This window comes from Hippopotamus amphibius, chromosome 1, assembly GCF_030028045.1.
Source record: "Hippopotamus amphibius kiboko isolate mHipAmp2 chromosome 1, mHipAmp2.hap2, whole genome shotgun sequence".
Taxonomy (NCBI): Eukaryota; Metazoa; Chordata; class Mammalia; order Artiodactyla; family Hippopotamidae; genus Hippopotamus; species Hippopotamus amphibius.
In genome coordinates, this window is record NC_080186.1 from 222,723,551 (window position 1) to 222,735,564 (window position 12,014).

Below are 12,014 nucleotides of genomic sequence, written 5' to 3' on the forward strand. Positions count from 1 at the left end.
CTAAATGCATTGATCACTTTTTTCATATTTATGTAGGCCATTAATAAATTTTCCTTTATGAAATGTCTATTCAAGTTTTTTGCCCAATTTTTAATTGGGATATTTGTCTTTGTTTTTATTGTTATAGAAATCCTTTATAAATTATTGATACAAGAACTTGGCAAATTTATGTTTTGTGAATATTTTCTGCCAGCCTATTTACATATTATTGATATCTTCTGTTTATGATATGAGATACGAGTTTGGCTTCTCTAATTTTTTTTTCCATAGTGGTATCTAATTGTTCTAGCACCATTTGTTGAGAACTTTCCTTTCTGTACTGAATTGCTTTGGAACATTTGTCAAAAAATCAATTGCATACCTCTGAGTCTATTTCTGGACTCTGTTTTGTACCATTGGTCCATTTGTCTAACTCTAGTTCAGCCCACACGGTCTTATTTACTGTAGTTTTATGGTCCATTTTAAAATCAGGTAATATAAGTTCTTCAGCTTTGTTCTTTGTTCTAGTCTAGATGCTCTACTTTCCCAATAAATATTAGACTTAGCTTGTCAGTTTCAACAACAACAACAACAAAAACCCTGCTGGGATTTTGATTGGGATTGCATTGAATCTACACATCAATTTGAAGGAAGTTGATATTTTTAACACTATGGATGTTTTTACCCTATATTTTTGCTTTTTGTATTACAGGTTATTTATCTCATTGTGATTAGTGGGAATACTAATCAGTCAAAGAAGAAAAGGAAGGAAAGATCATGCAGGGACTAAAATAAATAGTCTGTGAAAGGGATCAGCTTTATCCTAGTCCATGAAAAAATATTCTATCCATATCCTTTTTTAAAAGGTTTGCAGTATAAGCATTCTCAACCCTCTTCTGTTTAGTCCCTTGATTCTACTTAACAGTTGTTCCGAACATTTTACAGTTTGGTTTCCATTGATTTCTTTAACTGTGCTCAGAAGATATGACCACAGAATGTTCTCATGCCATTGGGGTATTAAGGAGAAAGTATAATAATATTCTCACAAAAATAAAAATTCTGTCCTATAGTCCTGGCCAGAGAGAAAGCATTTTTAAAAGAGAAATGAACAAGCATCTTCCCTACTGTTTCTTCTTAATTAAATGGATATGAAATAGGTAATATTCTTGGTAGGGGTAATATAAATAAAAGATGATGTATATTTGGCAGATTTCTCACAGTGGCTTGATTGGTCTGATGTCATCCATGCATAAGTGAGCAGGAGATACTTAAATTGGAAAAAAAAAAAAAAGACTGCTGATGCAGGGAAGCATTTAATAAATCAGCAACACTGATGCACTGCAATGATAAGAAGAGGCAGGCCTCTAAAATTTCCAGAGTTCTGCAGCAGACATTTGTTGGCAGTGCAGATATTAGAGAGCTGCATCTGCTTATATTCTATACTATAGGGATGCATGAATACTAATCAGAACATAAATCATCACAGCTTTATTAAGACAGTTTGTGAGGATTCTGAACTTAACATTTGAACTTTCATCAATCAAAAGGTGATAAAAAAAATTTCCTTCAGTAAATCTAATAATCATGATACGAGGTTATTCATTTGACCTTAATTGGATACAAACTGGAAGAAGCTTGAGGACTGCTCAGAACCAGGAGATGAAAGAGGAGAGACAATCAAGACTAGGACCAATACCTCCCTTAGCCCCTTCTAGATAAACTTTTCAACTGTACCTTGCTGAGGAGAATTGGTATGAAATACCAATTACCATCATAGGTGATGGCAACTTCATCCGTCTCATTGGCTGGGCCAAAAACCATGGAATCATTATTGACTCTTGCATTATATCTGATCCACCAGGAAGTCCTATTTGCTCTACCTTCAAATATATGAAGAATCTGAACAATTCTTACTACCACCACTCTTTCTATCCTACCACCATTTCTCAACTATATTACTGCAATGGCCTCCTAAGTGATCTTGCTATTTCCAATCCTCACTTTCCTATAGCCTAGTTTCAACCCAATACCTGGAGCATTCATTTTACAATGAAGGTACATCTTGTCAGTAATTTGCTCAGAACGCTGAAATGGCTCCTCTTTTCACTGAAAAATAAACAACAACAACCACAAAACACTAAAGGTCTTTATGTGGTCTACACATACTGGTGCAGAACCATCAGCGTCAATCAGTCAATAATCCTGCCATATGATCCAGTAACCAGGTCCACATGTATTAAGCATAAGGCAGAATAGACCACTTCCAACGTCTCATGATATGACTTTATGGAGCCAGAAAGTCTCCCTCACTTAAAAGCCCTCCTCTTGTTGATGAAAATTAGAAATTCAAGCAAAGGGATCTTTATGTCTGATCTTATGACTTTGATTTTGTTGAATAACAAATATATATTCAAGGGCAAAAATGTATGCTCTTAAAAATTATTTATATTTAAGAGTGTATGAATTTCTCATACTCTTCTTGGCAGTAAATTTTGATAGAAAAATAACATGGGTGCTACAATAGGAGAGAAGGAAATGGAATCAAATCTTATAGAATAAGGAAGCAGAAGATACAGATCACAAATTTTAACTGCAACATAATTTTACCAGGATCAAAACGAAAAGTAATTTACTAAAAAAGTAATTTCCTTTTTAAAATTCACTATTAAAAGTAGTAGTGTGTGCTTGTTGCAACAACTCAAGTAATATTAAAATACGTATAGAAAAATCTCTACTATTGTCTCTAATTCTGTACCCAAACCATCATGATACATTATTTTAACAATTTAGTATATGTTTATATTTAAAGTATACCTCTAATGCTAACTGAGCTTAAATTTTTACAATCAGCCCCATTATAGTTTTCTTGGATTAAGCTTATTTTTCAAAAAAAATTATTTCTCTAGAATATTTGAAGGTAATTGTTTTATTACAAAGAAAGAAAAGATGATCCAAATGTAAAAGAACTTTTATTACATCTCTCACTAAGTCTGGCAAACTAGCTCATTAAGCAATTTTTTGCTTAAGTTTGAGATTTTTGTCAAAGGTCATGCATTCTTTCAGAAGAAGGAAATGAGATGCTATTTTCCCAGTGGAAATTTTACAGAATTACTTTCCTTGTTTTTTACATTGAAAATACACTTGGATAAGTTGATAATTTCTGTGATTGAATCCCTATTCCGTGACAGTCTCTGTTCAGTGAGCACTCTACATGAATTATCTTAAGTCCTCATAACAAGCAGAGAGGTTTATTCTGGTTTTACAGATCACACAGTTAAGGACTAGAAATTACTCAGGACTTTCCAAAATCTAGAAACAGAATATGCTCAAACTAGGGTTTCTCTGATTTATATAGAAGTATCTAGCTAATACTACATTCAATTCTAATTTTTTTCAGTCTGGTCTTCAAACTTTCAAAAAATATGTTTCAGACTAAAATCTTTCATGTTTTTTGCTAAAACAAATGGGAAATACATTTTTCTTTTGATAAAATGGGATAATAACCAAAGTAACAAAGTATTACAATCAACTCAGGATAGTATAACTTTTATATCTAAGCCCTAGTAAACCATGCCTTTGGTTTCTGGGAACCATTTTAGAATAAAAAAGAAACAGAAATCAAGGGAGATGTGGGTAGGATCTGTTCTAAAACAAAGTCAGAAGGCACAGTGCTAGACTGAGATGGGGTGGGAACTAAGCAGACAGATGTAGCTGAACCATATATGAAAAAGGAAAAAAAAAATCATCTCTCGCTTATCCATGACAGGATGACAAATAAGTCTTATCTCATGTGTGAATTCTATCCGATTGATAGTAGCGGCCTAGGGTGAGTGCAGAAAGGGATTCTAAGGCTTTCCTTGGGCTCAGCCAGAAAGTATTAGGAAGATTTTGACATGTCTAATTTGGGCATAAAATAGGGAATGGCAACATGTATTCTATGTATCTGCTATCTCTGGGATAGGGGGCAAAGAAGAGATGGGGACTCATATTAACTAAGTACTTGTTTTGCATCAGACGCTTCACACACATTCTATAAATTTTCCTGGATCCAATGAGGTTAACATTATAATCTACATTTTACAGATGAGGAAAATCATTCTCTGAGTGAAAATTGAAGAAAGAGGGAAAAAACCCATCACTTTGTAGTAGAGGGAAGGAAAGGCAATGTGCGAATGACCAGTCCCACATAAAAAGTTTATGAGCCAGCTATCGTCATCAGGAAGAACCTACGTACACTAATGTCTTCCTATTCCATTGCTTCTAGTCTTTACAATGCTTCTTATATTTAAGTATCACAAATATTCAGCAGTCTAAATTGTCTCATTCTTCAAGATATGCCATTATGCTAATTATAACCTCTTCATAAGTGATGAATAATTTTTCCATTTGGAAATTATTTTAGAGTTTGAAAGAAACATTATTTGAACTCTCTGATTACTACTCCTAGACCACAAAGAGATTATTTTAGAACAATCAGAAAGAAAACATGCTAGCCCAAGAGTACAGACCTTAGCAGCCTCAGCTACAGAGATGCTTAGCTCCTTACAACTTGATCTGCATCTTGGATGAGTCACTGTCTTCCTCTGGGCCTTAGTTTTCCCACAGGGGGCTGGGTCACTCCCTCTAAGGTTACTGTCGACTCCCACATGCTGTGGTTTCTATAAGTTCAAATGCAACCCTTATTAGAAAGGGTCAGAGAACCTTTACCACAAATAATAAATAATGTTGGCTGGGAGTAAAAAATAAATCTTTGCTTCCTCTTTTCAAGTCATGTTAGATATTTTTAAGATATATTGGGTGTCTACTGGCCCACAGACCCAGGTACTGGGTCCTAACCAGTGGCTATAAGTAAAGCACTGTGTAGATGTGAGAGGAATTCACAGTTGTATCAAGTATAAATTTGCTCTGAACTTATGAATAATAAAGGTACATAAAACATATAGCAGAACGTTAAAAAGAATTCTCAGAGTTACACTGATAAGTTTCTATGGAAGGTAAAAGGAGGGCATATTACCTCCTATGGGGCCATGGACATGGTAGAAGAAGTCTCCACGGATACAGTCTTGTGAGCAGGCCTTCAAAGATAAGGAAGACTTGGCCACGTAGGGGAGAGTGGGAAGAGGAAGGAGATCCAGCAGATGGTCCCTCATGAGCAAAGTCAAGGAGGTGCGCAAGCGCAAAACATAAATGGAGAAAAGTAAAACGTGCATCATGACTGGGCTGCAAGGTCCCTGCAAGGCAGTAGTGCTGACAGTGGGAACTAATAGGGAACCTTCAATGCCAAGCAAAGGAGGTAAAAGGCTTTATTTTCTAAATTAAATCTTTTTGAGCAGGAGAATAAAAATGTTTGCCATCTGTCAGATTAATCTGGTAGCAGAATGTAAGATGAATTGGACTGAGAAGATCCTGGGGATGAGGAGGTCGGTTGAGAACTACTTCAGTGTCCAACCAAGAACTAAAAGGGCCTGGATTAGCATCATTACAGGAAGGGTAGAGGGAGAGGGTGAGACACATGCAAAAACCAGTAATACTCATAATAGCTCATATCTATGGGATGTTTACTGTGCACCTTGCGTGGTTCTGAGAATAAGTAAATAACTCCTTTAATCCTCACAACCGTGCTATGAGCTAAGTTCTGTTCTTTCACTTTTAAGATGCAGAAACTGAACCATGGAAAAGTTAAAGTTTGCCTACGGTCCCCCATTAAAGGATTCAGCCTCTGGTTCCGGAACCCTGTTTACTAACTGGTCTAGTATACTGCTTCCCTGCAGAATAAGAATGAAATAACATGGTCATTGACTGATGGTAAGAAGCAAGGAAGACGAAAGAATCAGAGTTGATGGAGAGATTCCAAGCCTGCTTGTCAGGAAGATGGAGAAGCAATCGTCAAAAGATGGAGGAGGAAAGAGGCAGGGCAGGTTTGGCAGAAAAAGTATGAGTTTAGGGCTTGTTACTTTGAAAGGGTAGCCATGAAGGAAGGTATCGTTTATAATAAACAAACAGCGGCAAGGAATTTGAGGGAGACTTGAGGCCGGTGACACTGACTCATGAAGGTGAAAGTCGACGCCATGACTTTCCCCAAGTGGAAAGTGATAGGTCAGGTCCTGGTGGAACATTGAAACGGAAAAGAAGAGGAATTGAGCAAGACAATGGGTTAACAACCAACACTGCCCACGGACAAAGGGGGAAAGCCTGGAGATCACATGCTATGAAATCTAAAGAAAAAGTGGCTCCAGGAGAGAAAAAAGGAAGATGTCAATGGAATTAGGGAGGAGAGATCAGTGTATGAAGCCAGATAGGAAGGCCCTTTCCAGTCAGTTTGATATTTCACAATAATCCCAAAAAAAGCAACCTCATTTCCACAGGGACTTAACCTATGATCAAGGACATGGAGAAAGTCTGATTCGTCGCTGAACGTAATTCATTTTAAAAAAGCAGAAATGCACAAATCGTTACCTAGATTCTGATTCTTTCAGGGAGCCACTGTTTGTGTATATTAAAAAAGTAGATAAAATATGTAATAAGTAAAATAAACATTCCCAACTTACCTATAGCATTTGCTCAACTCTTCAGAAATGCATACATTACTAAATGATCAATTTCACCATCAAATGCTAATCCCATGACCTCACTGACTAAAGCAGGCTGTGGACCTCTCAGCCCTGCCTGCCACTGCATGCACTCTTGCTCCCTAGATGAAATATGTGTGAAATTCATTTTTGAATTTAGTAAGGGAAAAGAGTTCCCAACCCCAGCCCACTGTGTGTCGGCTGATTTTGCCATGGGAAGGTGTGTGGCTTTATGCCAAGTGAGCCAAGGATGTGGACTCAATAACTGTCTCCTCCCAAGTTTCCCTGACCAGTCAAGCTGACTCAGCCCTAGTCCTCTCAGCTTTCGGCCGCAAGACCCGACTTAAGCTGAACTAGTGATTAGGAATGATGTGTCCTTAGAGAAGGACACAGGACTGGAGTTTATTTTAAAGGAATGTAGAACTATATTTACAACTCCAATTATCCCTAATTCTCAGAGGTAACCCTGATATTTGCAAGAATAGGCAATGACACCCCATAACAACCTTTTCACCGTCTATTTACGCTGCTACCACACCATTTTCCTTTCTGCTTATTTTATTGCTTTTTGTTTGCTTGGGTGTCAATAACAATGCTTAGGAAGACAATGACATAAGCAGCATAAAATGCTGGAAGGAAGGAGAAATGTCAGTGATTAAAAGTCAAAGAGATTCATATTTAGAAGCCGAAATAAATACCAGTTACGTAATTCCAAAGAATGGGCCCTTGCTTTGGAGGCAGCCCACTTCACGTTCAGTGCCTCTATCCCCCTGCAGCCTTCTTGCGTCTGTCTTCTGGCTGGCAAAATTCAGAGCATAGTTGCCATTGGACAAAACATATTTAATTTCCAGTGGGGAAAATTAATGGTCTTTACAATACTGCTTTTGATGTAAATATGTTGTATATTTAATAGCAAACCACATACTAATTTGCTTTAAATTGGCCTAGTAGTAATTATTGCTTAAAGTTACAGCAGTGAAACAGCTTCTGCTTTTTGAAAAGCTAATTTTGACAGCAGGTGCTTTTTACGCCACTGTAATTCTTCCTATAAAGATCATAATCACTTAATTGTAAATGGCAGCTGCTTTGAGGATATTCTGGTTCATGATGATGGTTTGATTGATTGTTGGATTTCCAATTTCACTATGTTAATGACCCCAGTCTGTTGGATTTCCAAAAAGCATCATCAAAATTCGTGATATCAGCTCACATTGGTTCACTCTGTCACAAACTGTCAGCCATGAGGTAATGTGTTTTCTTTGTAAAACACAAAGACAATTATCTTTTCCTGGTCAATAAATTGAAAAAATAAACATTTGTGTGTGGCTTAAAATAATATGTTTCTTTAGCTTCCAACTCAACTAGATATGCTTTAAAGAAAAGGTAAACAAAGCGTTTTGTTTGAAGGACATTATTATATTTAAAGAGGAACAGGAGTTCTCTAGCTTTCAAAGAAACAAATATGATAAAGGCAATGCATCCAAGACTTTTCATGTTTTAAAAAGTAATACCTATCTTCTTAGAAATCCAATTTTGTTATTTTCTCCAAACTGTATGATAAACATAAAAGTGAGCCGATGTAGTTACTTATCCTTGGAACTCTTGCAACCCTTAGGTCAAAGATTCTGTAGATATGTGTCCATCTACATTTGTTTCCATCAGAGAGAGGGATGTTGAATACATCAGCCATGGACATTCTGTCCTCCTTTGGAGCCTAACCTGACAGAGGAAGAACACATACAATTGCCTCTGTCCCAGTCCTCCTTCTTTTCTAACTTCTTAAAGACATGCAGCTGTGTGATCTTTGAAAAGTCCTTCAGCATCTCCATGCCATGCCTACCTCATCAGTAAAATGGTGCTGACAATATGATCTGGTTTTATGCAAACCAAATGATAGAACCTATGTTAAATTCTCAGGAGAGTTACTATCACGTATGAAGCATTCAAATATTATAGGATATTTTATGTTCATTATTTAAGAGCTGCACATTTTTACTGAGCGCCTTCTTAGGGTCAGGCACTCTGCTGGGTGACAGAATGAAATATAATCTCCCCTCTCTAAGGCTGATGTCAGCAGACTGCAGCCTGCAGGAGCATCTTTTTGCTTGGCCTCCAACTCGAGAATCAATTTTATATTTTCAAAAGGTTAAAAAGAAAAACAAATAACAATATGCAACAAAGAGCTGTCAGGCCCTCCAATTCTAAAATATTTACTACCTGGCCCTTTAGAGAATAAACTTGCTAAGCGCTGCTCTGGAAGGGCTCTCAGTCTAGTGAGGGTGCTAGTGGATACTATGGTAAGAGTTCCCCAAGGAACAGAAAGCTTCTGGTGAGGAAACACCAGGCTATTAATCTTGCCAGAGACAGTGGGGAGAACAGCACAGAAGGCTTTACGCAACAGATTATCTGTGAACCAGGACATATGAACTTGCAGAATAGGAAAGATCTCATCAGCCTGAGAAGGGAAGGGGTTATGCACAAAAACATGATCAAAACACTAGGATGGTATGTTTCAGGAATTGTGGTTAATTGAGTGGGGTTAATTATAGCATGTCTATGTGTGCAGAAGGTGGGCAGTGGGGGAGGAAGAATTAACAGCCTAAAATGAATGTGGAAAGAGTCATAATGTGAAGGGCCTTAGATGCTCTACTAAAGGTTAGAACTTTGATTTGAAAGTAAAAAGTTATCACCAAAGAGTTTTTAAATAGGAGAATGACAAAATTAGACCAGAGAGTCAGAACAATAATTCAGACAGTTAATTATAAAGAAACTCTAGCTTTGGGCCCAGATGGAATAACAGGAACCAGATTTAACTTTCTGCCTGAAACAACTGAAAAAGCTAGACAAGATACATGAAACAAGGTTTTCAGACATTGGCAACAAGTAGTGCCAGACACTGACTCTTGCCAAGGGGGAAAAATTAACTGAGCCCTGATTTCCCACGTGTGGAGAGAGGTTTTTAGCTTCAGCATAGGAGAGGGAAATATAGTCCATAATGAGTAGGAAAAACAATTAACAGAAACAAACTGAGATTTGACAAAGGTTAAAGAACTGACATACATTAAAAGTTATAACTATATTTCAAATGTACAAATGTCAGAGTAATGTCTGAGTATGTTAAGTAGCAATTTAGTTCAATCTAAATGGAACTCTAGAGACAAAACAAGTCTAAGATGAAAAATAAACTGGATAGGATTAACAGACACCTACCAAAAAAAGTTATCAACGAACCTGAAACATAGTAATAGAAACTATCCAAAATAACACAGAGAGAAAAAAAATCCCCGCCCCCCTCCAAACTTGAATGAGTGTTAGTGAGCCATGGGAAAACTTCAGGCCTCCTAATATGCATGCATTGAGTCCCTGAAGGAAAGAAAAAAAAGACATTGGACAGAAAAACTTTTGAAGAAATAATGGACCAAATTCCCAAAAATGTATATAAACTATAAATCCACAGATTCAAGGACATAAATGAACCCCAAGCATAAGAAACATGCGTGTAACACCAAGGTTCATCATAATCCAATTGTTTAAAAACCAGTGATAAATAGAAAATCATAAATGAAGCTGGGGGCGGGGGGGGGAGACATTACATACAGAGAAATAAAGATAAGGAAAACACGAGGGTTTTTATTGGAAATAACATAAGGCAGAAATAATTGAGCAAAATCTTTAAAACACTAAAAGAAAAGACAAACTGTCAACTTAGAATTTTATACCCAGATAAAATTTCTTTTCAAAACCAGATTAAATACAGACTTATTTATAACATAGAAAAGCTGAAGAGTTCATAGAGCTGTACTACAAAAAAAAAACAACTAAAAGGAGGTTCTCTGGGCAGAAGAAAGGTAATACCAGATGGAAATCTGGATCTACCAAAAGAATGAGGAGCACTGAAAATAATTTTTTCCATTTTTAAAATGTATTTAAAAGATAATTGACTGGGCTTCCTAGGTGGCGCAAGTGGTTAAGAATCTGCCTGCCAATGCAGGGCACATAGGTTCCAACCCTGCTCTAGGAAGATTCCACCTGCCGCAGAGCAACTAAGCCCATGCACCACAACTATTGAGCCCATGTGCTGCAACTACTGAAGCCCACGTGCCTAGAGCCTGTGCTCCGCAACAAGAGAAGCCACAACAAGGAGGAGCCCGCGCACCACAACGAAGAGTAGTCCCCACTCACCACAACTAAAGAAAGCCCATGCACAGCAAAAAAAGACCCAACACAGCCAATATAATAAATTAATTAATTAAAAAAAATTTAAAAAAAGATAATTGACTAAGTCAAAAACAATAACAATGTGTTGTAGGGTTTATAGCACGTATAGAAACAAAATGTATGGCAACAATAGCAAATTAGAAGTAGAGAATTCTTCAACCTGAATAAAGACAGCTATGCAAAACCTACAGCTAACATTATATTTAACAAAGACTGGCATCAAGAAAAAGGGAAAGATGTCCTTTCTCACCCCATGTATTCAACATTGTACTGGAACGTCGTGCAAAGGCAATAAAGCAAGATAAAGAAACAAAAGGAATCCTAATTAGAAAGGAAGAAATAATGATGCTGAGTGAAAGAAGTCAGAAAAAGAGAGGACATTCTACTTATATCAAACTCTAGGAAACGTAAACATCTATAATAACAGAAAGCAGATCAGTGACTGACTGGGAATAGATTTATGTGGGGAGAGAAGGGAGGGGGAGATTACAGGGGAACACATGGAATGTTTTGAGGATGAATGTATGTTCATTATCTTTAAGCAGTGATGGTTTCAAAAGTTCCTCAAGTTGTATATTTTAAATACATGCAATTTATTGTCTGTCAATAATATCCCGGTAAGTCTGAAAAAGAAATAGTGATGTTCATAACAATGAGATGCAGAGGCAAGGATTTATCTAAGAGAGAATGACAAGAGACAAGTGGAGAAACGACTAAGATCAGAGCTAGAGTGGTGACTTTGGCAGGGAAGAGAATAAACATATATGAGGTATCCTTCCAAGGTTGAATGGACAATTGAATAACTGGATGTATGGTGTAACTATCAACAGCATTAAGGAAGACAGAAGGAGCATCTGGTTTAATGGGAAAGGTAATGATTTGAGTCCTAAACATGTCCTATGGGGCATTTAATTACAAACTGAAGAAACAGTTGTATATATAGTACTTGGTTTCAGGAGAGAGGTCTTGGCTAGAGATATAGATTTGGGAATCATAAGCATATACAGTAGAAAATTGAGGCCATGGGAGTGGGTGAGAATGCCCAAGGAGAGCCCTTAGGTTAAGAAAGAAGTGATAAAGTGGAACCTTGGGGAATAGCAATATTAAGGGAGGAACAATAGGCTTTGTTCTCCGAGAATCTCGTCCTTTCTGTATCATTTTATACGCTAGTCTGAATTTTCTAATCAGGTCAGATGAAAATAAACTAGCATCTTCAGCAACGAGAGATGCATTTCTCTCCAGGAACTG